Genomic DNA, 17576 nt, shown 5'->3' on the forward strand with positions numbered 1-17576 from the left:
CATTTGGAGCCTAAGAAGTGTTATAAGGATGTTTTGGCTCAGATTTGAGGAATTTGGAATTTTTGAATTATAGGGTCTCGTTTTGTTGATTTTGGATCGAATTTCGAGGAGTATGTAAGGGGAAATATTTTACAATAGCATTTTAATAATTTTAAACGACTAGTTTCAAGTATAAATTTATACATATATACAGGTATAATTTTCTAAACCTCGACGGTATTGAAATGTTGTTTTTAGATAAATAAATTATATTAGAAAAAATCATGTGGTTGAAACCGTTTTTGATAATTAAATGATTATGAGTAATGTGGAATGAGGAATTGTTGAGATAGCGAATATTGTTTGGCTATGAAGTCTACTTGGTTGAATATACTGATTGATTGCGGATACTGATGTTGTATACTGTGGTAGAATTGTGGATGTGTTGAATGATTGGTTTGCAGATGACTTGTGTTGTGGTTCACGTAAATTATGATACAGCATTGGCAGTGGTATGAGGAGGTCGTTGCATCATACCTGGTACAACCGTCATATAATGTTGGCAGTGGTATGAGGAGGTCTTTATTTGGGCATTTATATTGGGAGGTAAACATTGGCAGTGGTATGAGGAGGTTATTTACCAATTTACTATGAACGGAGTGGTTGTTTTGTAACTTGGGTGGTTTGATTAGTCCTGTGTGCACCAGTCCTGTGTGGACATTTATGCTGTGATTTGATTAGTCTTGTGTGGACCAATCTTGTGTAGATATTTTTGCTGCGATTTGATTAGTCCTATATGGACAAGTCCTGTGTGAACATTTTTGTTATGATTTGATTAGTCTAGTGTGGACTAGTCCTATATGGACATTAATGCTATAATTTGATTAGTCTTGTGTGGACCAATCCTGTGAGGACATTTTTGTTGTGATTTGATTAGTCTTGTGTGGACATTTATGTTGGGATTTGTTAGAGTCCTGCGTGGACGATTACATGATTTGTGGATGTAAACCCTGTGTGGGTAAAATTGGAAACTATATGATTATTCTGTGTGGAATGATTGTGATAAGGGTATAAGTGTGACTTTAATTAATTAAGTGTTTTGGGTAACGTAGATACTCCACCTGAGAGCTTGCTGAGGAAGGGGAGTACTCTCATATTTATTTGTGGATATCAGAGTAGAGGGAAGCCACTTGTACGGGCGGGTGATCTTCCTTATTCTCGGTGACTTTACTTGAATACATAACTCGAGGGCTTACTGAGAAAGGTGAGTGCCCTAGTGTTAGCACTAGAGCAGAAGGAAACTACTTGTATGGGCAAGTAGATTTCTCTATTCTTGGGAATTACCAATAAAATATTGATGATTGCGGAATGTGATTGGTTAGCAAAGCCGTTGACTTTGTGTGATTATGGCCATGTTATCTGAGCTTCTTGGGAATGGTATGTCCACTTTAGATGGATATTTTTATTGTATATTAAACACTTTAGCCACACACTATTGTAAGCTATTTCTTCCTTACTGAGAGGTGTCTTACCCCATCAAATGTTAAATCTTTTTAGGTTATCAAGGTGATCGAGCTTAGATAGCTCCAGGGCGAGGTAGTTTTGTGGGTGAAACTGGAACATTTATGTTTTCGTTTTTATAGATCTTTATATTTCTTTCAGGTTTTGTAATATGGAAAATGTTATTGTATGATATGAGTTTGCTGATGTGTAAGTATAGAACTCTGATATTTTATGTTTGAAATTTTTTATTATTATTATCCGCTGTGTTATTGGTATCAGAGATGCGCGTCATTCTCATAACACTCCGGGCCCTACGTGGCGGGTTCGGGGCCTTATATATTTTGTTCTAGAAAATGTTGCTTTCAGGGTGTTCAATGGGGAACACCGCAGGTGTAGGATTCGTCACAGTAGGGGATTTTAGCAGGAATCAGGTAAGGGGAATATGCTATGCTAGGCAATTTTATTATGATTCAGTATAAATCATATATTTTAGCAAATTATTATTCAAACCATATATACAGTTTTCCGAGCCTGATAATATTGATATTTAGTTGTGTGGCATGAGTTTAATATTAGATCAGCACAGATATATAAAATTTTAAAAATACCATGATTTTTTCAGTATACGTACAGAAACTTGTATTTTATAGTATTTTCAGAATATTATGATTATGAACCACAGAACCATAACATTCAGTTACTATAGTTAATCTGATACTTCAGTCATTCAGTTCTGCAGATATTTTAGATATTCAGTTATTACAGTCTATTCAGATCAGTTTATATAATGTTATGGTTATTTCAGTTGTTACAAAATCATGGTAAAAGGAGTATTTTATAAATATCAGTTATTTATATATAGTATCAGACCCTGATGGACCATATTCCGCTAGCAGAGCATGATACCGTAGCTATATTCAGTTCATAGTGCAACCACTACTCAGATAGTATGTGGTATTCAAAATTCAATCGTGTCTATGTTGCGAATAGGTTCCCCATCAAATATGGGTTGAGGGGGCCGATCTGACTGTCAGAGTTCAGTTGACTTAGCCTGGTAGGCCGGCTAGGTTAGGTCCTGCCTTTGGGCCGTACAACCCTGTCATGAGGGGTTATATCATGACTTTTAGTTATCCATCTAGGGAATTTTCTCAGTTATTATATATATGTATGGTCAGCTTTACAGAAAATAGTCTTACCTATAGATATTAGCAGTATTATGAAAATAATATTCAGAAAAATCATTTTATGTTAAGCAACCTAGGTATGAATTATTTTGTAGCAGGTATACAAGTTTTATTCAGTTGTGTTATTTATGGTATTTTTCTAAATCAGATTTTACAAGCATGTAGTTCACTTTCCACACACTAACAATAGCATATTTCATCTTACTGAGCGTCGTCTCATCCCAGTAAATTGAAATTTTTCAGGTTATCTAGTTAGGCGAGCAGACCAGGCTCGCGGGTAGAAGGGCTACAGTGCTGCCCTATCAGCAGGGTGAGTCCTTTTAGGGAGGAGAGTATTTTTATATAGCCTTGTTAGGTGGTATATGTGTATTTTGAGAATAGTTTAGCACTCTGGTATTGTATTGTATATATGTGGTTGTGGATTCATATGAACTCAGCTTCTCTGCTTAGGTTATAGTTAGATTTATATCAACTAAGTAACAGAGCAGTGTAAATATTAGTTTATATGTATATTAAAAAAAATTATTTAGCAGGTCGTTACATGATGCATATGAGTTCTTTGTGCTCTCTCCTAGGGATGGAGCTCAATTCCCATGAATATGCGATGATTATGTAATGATAAAGTTTAATATTCATTTAGTTTTCACTCATCCTTTAAAAAATATTTTAACATTTATTTTATCATAATCATCTTATCACATGGTTTTATTTTGGAAAATGCCTACCAAAATTTCGGCAGCATGACGTCTGTAGTTTGAACATTTTCTCATTTTACCATGTACTTGAAACCTAGTTGTTTTCATCAAATATTTCATTTATAAGCATGCAACAACCTAAAATTCACTACCAGCATGCAATTCACATCACTACATCCACCATGCAGGAGGCATTTGATACAAGCATACATTTCAGTAGACAATCAACTTAAGATATTCAGTATAGCTCAATTGACTGTTCATGCCATTATATATATATATATATATATATATATATATATATATATTTACACTTTCCATCAGATTGATTGATGGATAGTAATTGACGGTGCTGAAGTCATATAAGCATAAGAGAAATAAAATTGTAAGAGCATTTAATTTAAAGAATTATGAAGATGATGCTCCCCTTGAGTTATGTACTTATCCAATGTATGTATTTTCTTATTTATCAAATTCTTTAGCTAAGTGTTGTAAGATTTTCAATGATTTAAACTTGCCTTTACATGCTTTGGCTTAAAGGACCAAAAAGTCACAATCAATATTCCTTCAGGTCATAAGCCTAGCTCACCTCTTTCTTATAAGTCTAAATGTGTAAGAGGCACAATATTGAATGACTTCCAAATTTAATCACATGTGCATAGGTTTCCTTGAAATATATGCATTCATCTAGATTAAGACCTAGGCAACCATGTTAGTCATTCAACACATTCAAAGGATATAAAGCTCTAAAGGATTTTATTAAAATTTGAGAGCTTTGTTAGAGAAGTAGGATAAGTACACTTAATAATAAAATTTTCATTTAGTTCAGAAGAGTATTTAAAATGAGGTAGGACAAAATTTATAATATTTTCATATTGGTGAATATGTCCTAACTAATTAGGCAAAGAGCATGTAGGAGTGTATGAATATTTTTGAACAAAGTTCTTTAGTGATTTCTAATTTATCAAAATTGGAATGTATGCTTTAGATATGATCACAATGTAGAGCAAGGATATGAACCACTGACTAGGAGAGTCTTTACCAAATATGATTGTAGTTTGGCAAAGATTTCCTACAGAGGAGATGAACCAAAATTAGGGATTTATTACAATTTAAGCACAAAGGAAAAATTTTGATTTAACTAGATGAAGATTTGATTCCCTTAGTGGATGCCCCTAATTTTGATTAAGTAGAATGATGTCCTTAAATAAGCACTTAATGGATTAGGAATTTATGATAACCAATGCTTATGGCTAAAGTGATGACTAATATTTGACCAGGCTTTTATAATCAAGTATAAGCTTAGGGTTAGATGATATATATAACATGAGATGGATCCCTAAAACTCAATTATCTGCAATGGAAGAAAGATGCTTAACTTAAGATATTCATGTTTAGGCAAGGATTAAGCATTAACAGTTATGTACTAAGCAAGGATGCTTTTGTCCATTTGGAAGGGGATTTTAATTCAAGCATGCTTCTGAGGTGTTATTCAATAATGAATCTATGTTGAATATCTCAGACATAAAAGGTTCCAGATGTTTTAGCTTAGTTAAGACCTCAACCTTTACTTTGAATTAATCAGAGGAATATGTGGATTAATTACCATATCCCTTTTTAGCTCAAAGCTTGCATGTTATAGCCAATATTTTCATATTTTAACTAATCATTATGATATATATGCTTTAAGTTTAGATTGGATATATAGCTTGAATTTTCATATTGGCTTAAATTTCTTCTTGGATTCTTAGTATGGATAAGGCGTATCCTAAGATTTTACTTTTTGAGCACATACCACTTCCAAAGAATTTTAGTCATCACTAAGACTAAGGGAGGATTAAATAATTATTTGTTTCCTATTGGAACCCATCCTTCCTCAAGTCCTAAGATGTTTGCTTTCATGACAACCCACTCCATTTCTTTATCCATGCCTCTAGCACCTCTAACTAAACCAGTATATTTAATGTGCCCTTTCTTTCCAATGTATATGCAAGTTTTATATGCACGTGAAAAATTATGCTTATTTATCCTGCTTTTACTCAAAGAGGCATTTTTATGATTGTGGGACTTATAATATGAACCCTTTTTAAATGATTTATTTATTTTAATTCCTAAGGGTTTATCGTCTTCCATTTTTCCTTCCATGCAGATAATTTTCAAGATTTTCTCAATCTTTTTCATCTCTAGGATAGCATAATACTCTTTTAATTTGTCTAATTGCCTTTCCATCCTGTTGTTCCCATTTTTCAGAAAATTTCTTTGATTAGACATCCTAACTAGAAATTTATGTATTTTAAATGAATCTTTTTCTAGTTTTCTATTCAATGGCATGCTTTCATCAAAAAACGCGTTGCATGATTCAATACAAGATTTGATACAAGAATTATTACATGAATCAATGCATGAACTATCAGCCAAAACATCACATGAGCTATCCAATGATTCATCACAAGATATACCACTATATATAACATAAGAATCTTCAGTTAAGGTAGATAAAGAATCATATACCTCATTGTCTGTTAATGCAATTAGCAGACAATTACATGCCATAATTTCATGAAAAATATTGGAATCTAAAGCATGATATAGCATGTCCATGGCATATGAATTCTCATGCATTAACCTAATATCATTTTCATACAAGGCCATATGAATTCCATTAACAATCACCCATCAAGCCATCCAATCCATAGATTTTATGAAAATGCTCATTCTAATTTTCCATTAGGTGTAATCGACACCATAGAATAATGGAGGCCTGAGCCATGATCGTCCCTCGCCAAATGGTGAAACACCAACAAGAGCCATTGTGATCTTTAACACAAGAGGATAAGCTTTTTGCAACAAGGATTTGATACCAATTGATGTAATTGGTGTGATCCCAAGAGGGCTAATTAAGAATGTAAAAATTTATTCATAGGTTCAATTCAAAATGAAATCAATATTTCACAACCTAGGGTCTCTCTAAGCAGCTACCAATTCCACAATTAATAAGATATGCAAATATATCTAAATCAAGATATAGCAAATTAAATAAATCATTCAAGTGCATAAATTAAAAATCATAAGGAAGAGAAAGACACAAGATATGTTATCGAGGTTTAGCAACTGTGCCTACGTCCCTACCTCAAGCTCACAAACAAGAGGATTCCACTAATGCTCACTTAATAGGTGGAGCGACACTGTTTACAACCTCCTCTCCTTACTGGGTGAGGAATACCCCAGGTCACATTATAGGGCTGACCCCAACCCAACCACACCTTACAAGACGGTGCACCTAGTTCTCCTAACTAGGTTTGAAGCAATCTAGGACTCTCCTAACTGGGTCTGAGCCAATCTGGTGCATGTTACAAGCCAGTGCAATCCTCTTCTGATTACACGTCAGGAATGCAACAATAATATTTTTTGTACAAAATAAAATGCTTCGCAAAAGCAAGATTTGTACATAATAAAACTCAAAATTCACTCATGTATGATATGAGATAATCTCAAGTGAGAATATATATTTTTCTCAATATAATCTTTGAATAAAATTTATATGATGAATGCTAAAAGATTTAAACCCAAATAATATTTTTCTCCAAAAATGTTTTCCAAATAAAATGTAGGAGAACCTAGGGTTTTGCTCTCAAATCAATTTATACCCAAATAATAATATATGATCTTTGATTTTTTTTTTTTTTAAATTATATGTAAAGTATACTTCAAAGATTTTCAAATCCTCAAATGAAATCTCTAAAAAAACTTTCAAAATGAAGTATGGGAGATTTTAGAGTTTAGTGCAAAAATGGATTCCTGTAATAAAAGCAAGATGAGCTTTATAAATCTTGCAATGTGAATGCTAAAGATTCACAAGTTAGAATAAGGTTTTCTTCCCAAAAGTATTTATCAAGAAAGATATATGGGAGAACCCTTTAAGCAAACTCTCGAATATGATTTTCAAAAATTAAAGATGATGTGAGAGTATATGCCTTGGATAAAGGACGAATGCCCAAAAAATTAAAATGCTCTCTTTCAAAATGATCTTTCAAAGAAAATGATAAAGAGAGTATGATTTTCTAGCTTGACAATGAAAGAATGAGAGTAAAAAATTAGAGAGAATTTCCTAAGCTAATCTCATTGCTAATTATGTTTATAAAGGAGATATTTATAGAGTCTGGGAAAAATATGACAGTTGGGGACACGCTTGTCATTTTAGAAAAGATTAAGTAAAAAAATAATGACGATTAGTGCTTAAAAATAAGCCAAGCCAAGAGCCTCGGTCGACTGACCTTAACGTTGGTCGGCTGACCTCTCACACGGAATTTGAATTTCAAAGCTGTTCGATTGGCCGAGCAAAGGGTCAGTCGGCTGACTTGGGGTGATTTTCCCTTTCTTCGTAGGTTCGGTTAGTTGGCCAAATGACTAGTCGGCAGAGCCTTGAAGGCTAGTTGGCTAAGGTTATTTTGATCTATAGTGGTCAATCAACTGAGGAGTGCTAAAAGGCATAGTTCTGGGTTCGGTCAATCGTTGAAGCTGAGTTCAATAGGTGGTCGGTCGATTGAGCCAAGTCAAACCTTTAACTTTTGGCCTACTATGTGTTCGGTCGACTGAGGTTAATATAACGTGAAATGGTCAGTCGACCGAGGTAAGTAAATGCCTCAATTTTTGCCCTAATTTTGACCCTAAAGCTATTTCAAAAACCTTTGTTAGATTTTAGTTTTATGAGAAAGGTTTATGGTGCAAGTGTTGGGTCTCCTAAGGCCAGCCTTTGGTCATTCTAAGATAAGCAATCATATCGTACATGACATGCATTATTACAGACCAAATAGAAAACAAAATGCAATTATAATCAAATTCAAATGTCTTCTTGTCATTTGCTCTTCAATCATCATGGAATACACCAAGTTGTATGCACTTTAAGTCCTGTCTTGGCTTCCATTTTCCAATACCTTATTTTGTTTATTATTTTAAATTAGTTTTTTTATTTTAAAAGTTAAAGAAAATAGAAAAAAAAAATCATAAAAATCTAGAAAAAAATAGGGAAAATTTTGTAAAAATACTTTTGAAGTCAAGTAAATTATTTTGAGTCATTTTGACTTGACAAAATGAGGAAAAAGCTTTGAAAACTCCCATAAATTTTAGAAAAAAAAAGTTAAAGTACTTATAAAAATTTCTATACATTTTTAAAATATCTGGGAGTATTTTTAAAAGATATATTTTTTATTTTCCTGATTTAGGGGGGGTGGGTCTCTTTGATTTTAAAAAGGGAAATTGGGCATTTTTAGACCTCACCTGTAATAGCTTTGAGGGGAGTTTTTCTAACAAGATCCCCTCTTTTGGAGTTCTTATTAGACATTCTTAAGTGACACCCATTTTTTTTTTAAATCTCCTGTAAATTTTGTACATTTATTCATTTATTTGATTATTTATTTTAAAAGTATTTAATTAAAAGGATATTAAATTCAATTTGGGATAATTATTAATTAATTAGGTACAGTTCATAGAATGGGTGTGTAGGGCGTGCGAATACCTTCCCCTAGCATAACCAAACTCCCGATCTCAATCCTGGTCTACGCAGACCGGGACTACTGGTTCCTTGGCCTAGGTTTAGTCTAGAGGCCAATTAAATGAGTAATAATTAGATGTTCTAACCGCACCAAGGATAAATAGGTTAGTCGCGACTCCAAATTCAAAATTTTCAAGAATCATATATGTTATTCCTTCGCATCCCTGAGGCAACCTTTGCTCCAATCGGGCCATCGCGACAATGAAAGGGGAATGCATAGAATAAGAAAATGTAGGTTGATAGGCTTAACCCAATGAAACTCCAAAAGTACTTTCTGAAAAGGAGCACTAATCTACAAACATAAAATGTCTTCAAGAAACATCATTCTTAACACATTGAGCTTGAAATGAATAGTGTCTAGTGTTTAATGATTTATCTTGGAATTAATTTCTAATGTTTAGACTAAAGATAGTTGACCATCATTTGGCCCACCTATTAAACCCAAATAACTTTAAAGAATTGAGTTTGCATTTATTAGGACGTTGAACCTAAACAAGTAAACTAATCTCTTTTTGATTATCAAAAATAACCACCTTGCGATTTGGGCCCTGGGCTAGTCGATGACATTTCAATTGAGACATCTATAAATACCAATATAAATGTAAGCCACCTTTCAACTACTTTATTAAAAAGGAACATTATCCTTTGTTAAGCCTAGTACAGCCCATACATATTCCTTGATCACCCATCAAAGGATCACCCCGCAAGGGCAATTTTAAGGGTATCAGTGCAAAGGAATCAAAAGGAGAAAAGGATAAGGAAAAGTAAAAAAAAAAAAAATGAAGATCAAAATAATGAATAAGAAAAAGCAAAATAAAATGAATAAAAGCTTGCTCATAAGTAAAAGATTGAAGAAGAGGAAGCAAGTTCCAAGTGGCAAGGTGAAAAAAGTGAATTCTTCAAGCCCTTTTAAAGGTGATCACTTGACAAGTTTGAAACCTTAAAAAATATATACTTTGAGCCTTATGATCCCATTCGTTTTTAGCCCATAAATCTGGCCTACTTTGTAATTCCAATAGGAGTGCTGATTGGATTGGTTTGTTGGCCTTCATCTCAACTGAACAATCAAAATAGGGTGTCTTAAACTATGTAATGACTTGATCCTAAGATGGGTGCGTAGGAAGCTTGTCAATTTTTCACCACAAGTTCAATCAAAGTCACCAAAAGATCATCAGAATAAGTGTCCTTACATTACATAGGGCAGGGGCATCAATGGGATTTTTTAGCCTAGTTTCCTATCTTTCATAAACCCTAAAACCTAGATTATGTTTCATTCATGTAATCAATACCACCTTAAGGTCCAAAGTTTTAATAGTTAAACTCAAAATATTATATTTTTACACACAAAAATTCAAACCAAGGTTCCAAGAGTTAGTGAACTGATAGTGAATAAAAGGTTTTGTAAGTACACACCAATATTTGATCAAAATTGGAATACCTAGGAAGGCAATTTCAAGTCAGCTCCAACTTTTGAGGAAATCTGGAAATGGAATTAAAAAGAACCAAGGTCGTGCAAAAAAGATAAGGAGAGAGAAATAGAGGGGCGAGAGAGAGAGAGAGAGAGAGAGAGAGAGAGAGAGAGAGAGAGAGAGAGAAAGAGAGAGAGAGAGAGAGAGAGAGAGAGAGAGAGAGAGAGAGAGAGAGAGAAACGATAGAAAAATTTGAAGCGAAAACTTGAAAGTCTAGTTCAACAACCTTAAAGGAGGTTGACACTTATGGATGTCTAGTAGATTGAATTCTAGAATCGAGATTTCAGTAAACAACTCAAATTAGGGTGAAGTCATTGTCTAATAGATCATTCATTATGCTATTATAGCCGAATACAAGTTTGATAAAAAGATGGTCACTAGAAAATTGCATCATACTCATGGCTTGTTTTCATTGAATCTTCTGAGAAAATCATGATTCACTTGAAAATAAAATAAACATTTGCATTCTTTGCTCACTCATAAAATAAAAAAAATAAAGGAGATTTTAAGGTTATGCCATTTTCCAAAGGGCCACTTGAAGAGGCTACAAGCATGTAGACTGAGCAATGAACCTTCTCAAAATTGAACTAGATGGTCTAAATCAAGGCAAGTTTAAGATAGCATAGTTTGATGAAGTGAAGACTTGAGAAATTTCAATAGTTTTGGAAGAACATAAGACAATCAAATGGATAGAGATTGATGACTTTGGTGCAATCCCAAGAACGGGTGAATTGGAGATTTAAAAATTTCTCCCCTAAGTTTAACTAATCCAGCAACAGTATTACGTAACCTAGGGTCTTTCTAAAATAGACTCAATTCCCCAAGCAAGTATGTATGCAAATATTTAAAGCAATTAAAACATTCACATCAGTTCAAGTACAACGTACATGTGCGAAATTGAAAGTGTAGAAATTAAACAGAGATCCGACACAAAATATGTTATCGAGGTTCGACCAATACAGCCTACATCCCCACCTTGGCTCACAAGCACAAGGATTCCACTATGGCTCACTTAACGGGTGGAGCGGCATCTAATACAACTAGGTCAAATAAAAGCAGAGTTGACCTCAACCTTTACAACCAGGTCAAATTAACGGGGCTGACCTCAACCTATACAATCATTCTAGGCTAGATTATCACCCCTTTAGGCCACACCTGGAATACAACAGATTCACAATATAGTTTACATACAAAACGTATGCTTCTCAATCAAGCAGGTTTGTACCAGTATAATCAACACACTACTATATGATAAGATATGATAAGTTCAGTGTAGTTTTAATGTCTACTCTCAAAAATTAATGCAAATATAGCAATCAGTACGTGAGTGTATGTGTTAGGATCTTTGTGTCAAGATAATAATATCAATCTCAATGCAGCAACAAGATCTTCACAACGCAAACAAATAACTCAAAAAATATTTTTCTCAAAAATAGGCACAAAAGATATTTGAAAATGGTTTGTAAAAATTATTTCACAAACAAAAAGCAATACAAGCCCTTGAGTATTGCAATGATAATGCAAAACTCACAAGCTCTAAGGAGTATTCCCAAGGAAGAATTATTGATAAAGTCTCCAAGAAAAACTCTTAACTTACTGTCAAATAAAAATATATCTCAATCAACTAGAACAAATAAAAGTATAAGCTTAATGACAAAATCACAAGAACACTCTTACTTAGCAAGATTTGTAATAAGGATGAGTAAGAATAGCAGTAGGATGCTTGAATATGAAAAATGGGATTTTTGAATTTCAGAGAGAATTTGCTAATCGTGTTTGCTAATCTTGTGCTAATCCATGCGAATGAAGGGGTATATATAGACATCTCTGAAATTATAACCATTTGGGACCTAGCTGGTATTTTTGGAAAAGTTTAAATGGGGTAATAAAAATTAACAGCATTTAACCTTGGTAAAATCCGCGCAACCCGAGAGGGTCAGTCGACCATTTTTATGGTTCAGTCGACCTGGTTGCCCCATTTCGGTCGACCAAGATGGATTTGAACTGGGAAGATGGTCGACCAGTCTTAAGGCGATTTTCAGAACCTCCGAGATTCAGTCGACCAAGTTGAGTTTGGTTGACCGAACCCTTAGTACAGTCAACTGAAACTCTCAGGTTGCTATATTTTTAACTGCAATAACACGGGGTTATTTAAGTTAAATTGGTTTAAAACAAATTTAATAATCCCCTCTGTATCCTAACGGTTATTTTTTTGGGAAAAGCTATATATATGTGTTCATTTTCATAGATTAACACTCCAATTTAGCAATTTGATTAAGAAAAATTTCCTCTGAAATTTTGAGAGCATTTTCTTCACACATAAATCATATACTCTTCCCCTACTCATCCTATTGCAAAATATTTTTGAGTGAGAGTATTCTAAGTGATCCTACAAGTCCTACTATTGCTCAAACTCTCATACTCACAAATTGTTTGTTGATTTTTTATTGAGAGTTAAGCCCTTGAGTTAATCAATATTCATTTTGTGGGGAAAACTTTTTATTAGCTTGTGAGTCTTTGCATTGTTTATTGCAAAAATCTTAAGTTTGTCTTGTGTTTTGTAGAAAACTTTTTGACAAGCTTGCTTTGAAAATATCTCTTGTGCTTAAACTTTGAAAAAATTATTTTGAGATATTTTGGTTATATCTTTGGAAATCTTTGAAACCCTATTTGTGGTTGATATATATTTATATATTGTTTCAAAGATAGATTGATAATACACTCTCACACTTGATTGATTATTGACATTACCTAGAGTGTTATTTCACATATTTGCACTGAGCTTATAGTTCTTATCTTTTGGAAGTGCATTGATTATTGCTTGTACGTGTCGGTACAAATCTGCTTGTATTAGAAGCATCTTTATTTGCATGCAATTTTGTATTGATTACTAGTTGTATTCCAGGCATGGCCTAAAGGGGTGTAAGTATTGGTTGTAAAGGTTGAGGTTAGCCCTGCTTTAATTTGACCTAATTGTATTAGGTGTTGCTCCACCCTTTAAGTGAGTCATAGTGGAATCCTTGGGCTTACGAGCTGAGGCGGGGACGTAGGCAGTATTGGTCGAACCCTGATTGTATCGTGTGTGCACTTTATTCCGCAATTTATTTACTGCACATGTATGTTATTTTCATTAGACTGTAAATGTTGCGCATGATTTAATTTCCATATATTATATTTATTTGCACATTTAGGATTGCATAGACAGACCTTAGGTTGTATTATACTGTTGCTGGACATTGAACCTAAGACTAAATTTTTAATACCCAATTCACCCCCCCCCCTTTTTGGAATATACAGATTCCAACATTGAGGTTTGGTCACCTAACCAACTGTGTCTGGAACTTAACAATGGCAATAGTCATTCGGTCAACGAAACCTAAGGTTCGGTCACCCGAACTCCCTAATGCCTGACCAGTTTGTTCAGACTTCTGTATTTGGTCAACTGAACATGACACCTCAGGTGCTTGAACATCCTGAAATTTAAATTCCTTTATATATTTTATTCAAAAAAATGATTTTAATCTTTTGAAATAACATTTGGACTTTGTAAAAAATATTTTCCAACACTTTAAAAGGTATCTAGGGTCCAAATAAATAACCTAAATGCTTCATAACAAAAACCAGCATGAGATGTACTTACATGATTTCCTACTGTACAATACACATAACAACCTATATAGGTTTTCATGTCCTTAAGCTTGGTCTTCACCCAAGCTTCATGTCAATAGTCATCTTTCATTTACTTGTGTGCTTCATGGCTTTCTAATTTACATCTTTCATTGTATTTTTATACTATAATACATATATACACACTTAACGGCACAATTAGATGCCTTGGTTTGTCATTATCAAAATGAGATTAAGCCTTGGTAGGCCAACAATCTCTCCCTTTTTTATGATGACAAACAAGGTGTAAAATGAGATAGCCTTGATAAGGCTCCCCCTCACAATATGCATAAACATAAGAATAAGTAATGTAAAACATGTTACGCATATTGAGATTAAGACTTAGAATTTTTAATTTAGTGGCATTTAAGCTCAATTTTTTATTGGCTTTCAAAAAGTATTCTGTTTATCCCAAATGTAACCGTATTAAATCATAAGCCTCTCTTTTTTTACTTAGAATTCAAAAAGGTATTTTATAATAATTTTTGCATTTTTCTCAAAAAATTCTCTCCCTTTTGACAACTGCATAAAGTTTTAACAAAAATCAGCATACAACTTTGAGCCATTTCAGTTGTCTAAATGCAATTTTACACTCTGCTCAATAAAAGCCCATTGAAAATCCATATATATAATCATTAATTTCAGTTTCCTCAACCAGGAATTTCACATAGCCAATTAGTAGCAGTTCACAAAGATATAACCATCAACAGTATGTGACAATCATACATTAATCAGCCAAAGTGTGCCAATATCATCAACTAGCAAGGATTACTTGTATTAAGCAATCAGTATGCATAAAACGGTCAGAATTTCCAGCACATAATTCATAGTGGTTGCAAACCAAGCATATAGTTATATTAGGAATCATTACATAACCAAGTTGTTTTCAAAATAACAGTAAACAAAACAAGTACAGTCATAATACAATAACTTTTCATCCAAAAAATTAACAATCTTTCATCTAATCCTCATCAATATCATCTCCACTGGATGAGCTCTCATCCTCATCCTCATCCTCATCGTCATCGTCCTCTTCTTTGTCCTCTTCACTTAAGCTTGCTTCCATAAGTGCTTTCCCTTTAGACGAGGAAGCACCACACATTTTTTTTCAAGCCTTTCGAGTCTCTGGTGGAAGGACCAAAAGTTGGAGTGGATATCAAATTGCATTGTGTCAATTTGGACTTCCATATGTCGACAAAGATCATTACGATTTCCTTGGAGGGAGGCATAATCAAGAGGAGCAATGGTTGTACCAGCAAGAGCAGGTGGCTCCTCAAAAGATGGATCGTCCCTACATGCTTATTCTCGTTCCTCCTCCATGCACACATTCACATCATCTCGCAGAGGTTGACGATTTTTAGGGATCAAACCAAGGACTCTAGCTAATTCATAGCCTATTTGTTTCACATTGGTAGATGAGAATTTATCATATGCTTTTCGTCTAACAAATAAGGTAGAAGGATGAACAACGCCAAGATGTTCAAAAATAAGAGTTAGAACCCCTCCGTAAGGGAGAATGACTATTCAAGTTTCTTCCTTGGTAATCATCCATTTTATGATAAGAGAGAGAAGATTAAGACACCTTCTAGTATATATACACCACATCACAAAATAGTCTTGATAAGACACGTGATCCGTAGACCCGATTCTAGGAAGGATGTTATATGTAATAAGCAAATGGATAATTTTGGCCTCTACAATTAGTTCTTTGTACAAGGGGGAAGCCCAAAAATTATTACTTTATTTAGTTAAAATAGGAGGACGAAAGGCTTGGGGGTGTAAAATCATGTTCCATTATCTAGGTAGGTCCAACTCTAGGACACTCAAAATCTCCACTATCAAGGTTGAATTGTGCAGCAATGTTGCTAGCAGTGAAAGTAAAATTTTTGGACATGATTTGGACAATAAGGGATCAAAGTTTTAAAAAATGAAAGTTTTTGAAAAGTTGAAACTGTCCAACTAGCTTACCGTTTTGAACTGAGTTTTGTCAGCCAACTGACTGTTTAGCCAATTGACCATTTTGAACTAAATTTTGTTAGCCAACTAACTGTCCATCCAACTAACCATATTGAACTGTGTTTTGTCAACCGACTAATTGTCTAGCCAACTGACCATATTAAACTTTGTTTTGTCAACCGACTAACAATTAAATCTTTTAATTTCTAGATAGACAGAATGGACTTAGCCGATTGTCCAGCCGAATGACCTATACAAAAATAGGTCCAATTAAGTGACTTAGTCGACTGACCCACAGAAGTTTGAAATTCAAACTTCAACGGGAAAATTTCGAAAAATTAGGTTTTCAAATTTAAATGTTAGGGGACACACCAAGCAACTAGGGCAACAAGGAAACACACTTTAAAAACTCTATAAATACTCCTTTAACCCAATGAATTAGTGAACCAAGCATTATAATTAGCACTCAAGCCTTCAAGTTAAAATCTCTTCAAAAGCTCTCTCTTGCTCATCTGTTTTGCTGAAGAATACTGAAGTGCTAATCCATCCTAATCCATTTTTACTGCTGATCCTTATCCTAAGAAGGAATCTTGGTGAATTCTATACTTGAGCTTCATCTTATTTCATCTTGATATTTAAATTTTGAAGTATACAGTGCTGAAATTGTACTAATTTACTATTTGAGAGAGTGTTCTTGTACGCAGCGATTATCTTGTATTCTTGCAGTATTTTTGACGATTCTAGGTTATTGGATCATTGCCCAAGCATGGGGTATCACTTGGAGAGGTGATTACTCTAGCCTATTGAAGGAGTGCCCAAACGTGGGGTATCGCTTGGAGAGGCTTTGCTCTAGCCTAGTGAAGTAGTGTTTAAGTGTGGGATTCGCTTGTAACGGTTTTGTTCTGCCCGGAAATGAATAGGTATAGTGAAATCCTTAGGTGGTTTGCCTAAGGGGAGGACGTAGACTGGGGATAAGTCGAACCTTGTAAAAACCCAGGTCTCCTTCTCTTTCCCTTACTCTCTTTAATTTTCAGCATTCATTAACTGTGTGCATGATTTAAGTTTCTCAATCATAAAAACTATGTGGATTGGAAATTAAATAATCTAAAAATTAATTTGTTTTTGAGCTTACAGAAACCGAAAGGGAATACGTTGGTTTATCAATATCTTTGTGGAAACCTCGACAGGAGTACTTTGATTGGTTAACACCCAAAGTCAAATTAACTAGAAGTTTATTTAATTTCTGAGTTAATCAGGAAATTGAGTTGTGGTTAGCATTGAATCAAATTTCATTCTCTACAGGGATTACAAACATACACAGGGTCATAAAAATTGAAACTTGTATAAGATCAGAATCTTATATCTTAATTGAATATGTTGTGGTTGATTGGTTTGGTTGATTGATTGGTTAATTAAGTTTTTGTTTAATTGTGTGGTTGAATATTAAATAAAAAGAACTAAGTTTTTTGTGTGATTGCTAAATCAACAAAAAGTTAAGAATTCATTGAAAGAATTAAAAGAGTTTAAGAATTCATAAAAAGATTTAAAATAAAATTTTTAAACCCAATTTAAC

Source organism: Malania oleifera, chromosome 11 (assembly GCF_029873635.1).
Source record: "Malania oleifera isolate guangnan ecotype guangnan chromosome 11, ASM2987363v1, whole genome shotgun sequence".
Taxonomy (NCBI): domain Eukaryota; kingdom Viridiplantae; phylum Streptophyta; class Magnoliopsida; order Santalales; family Ximeniaceae; genus Malania; species Malania oleifera.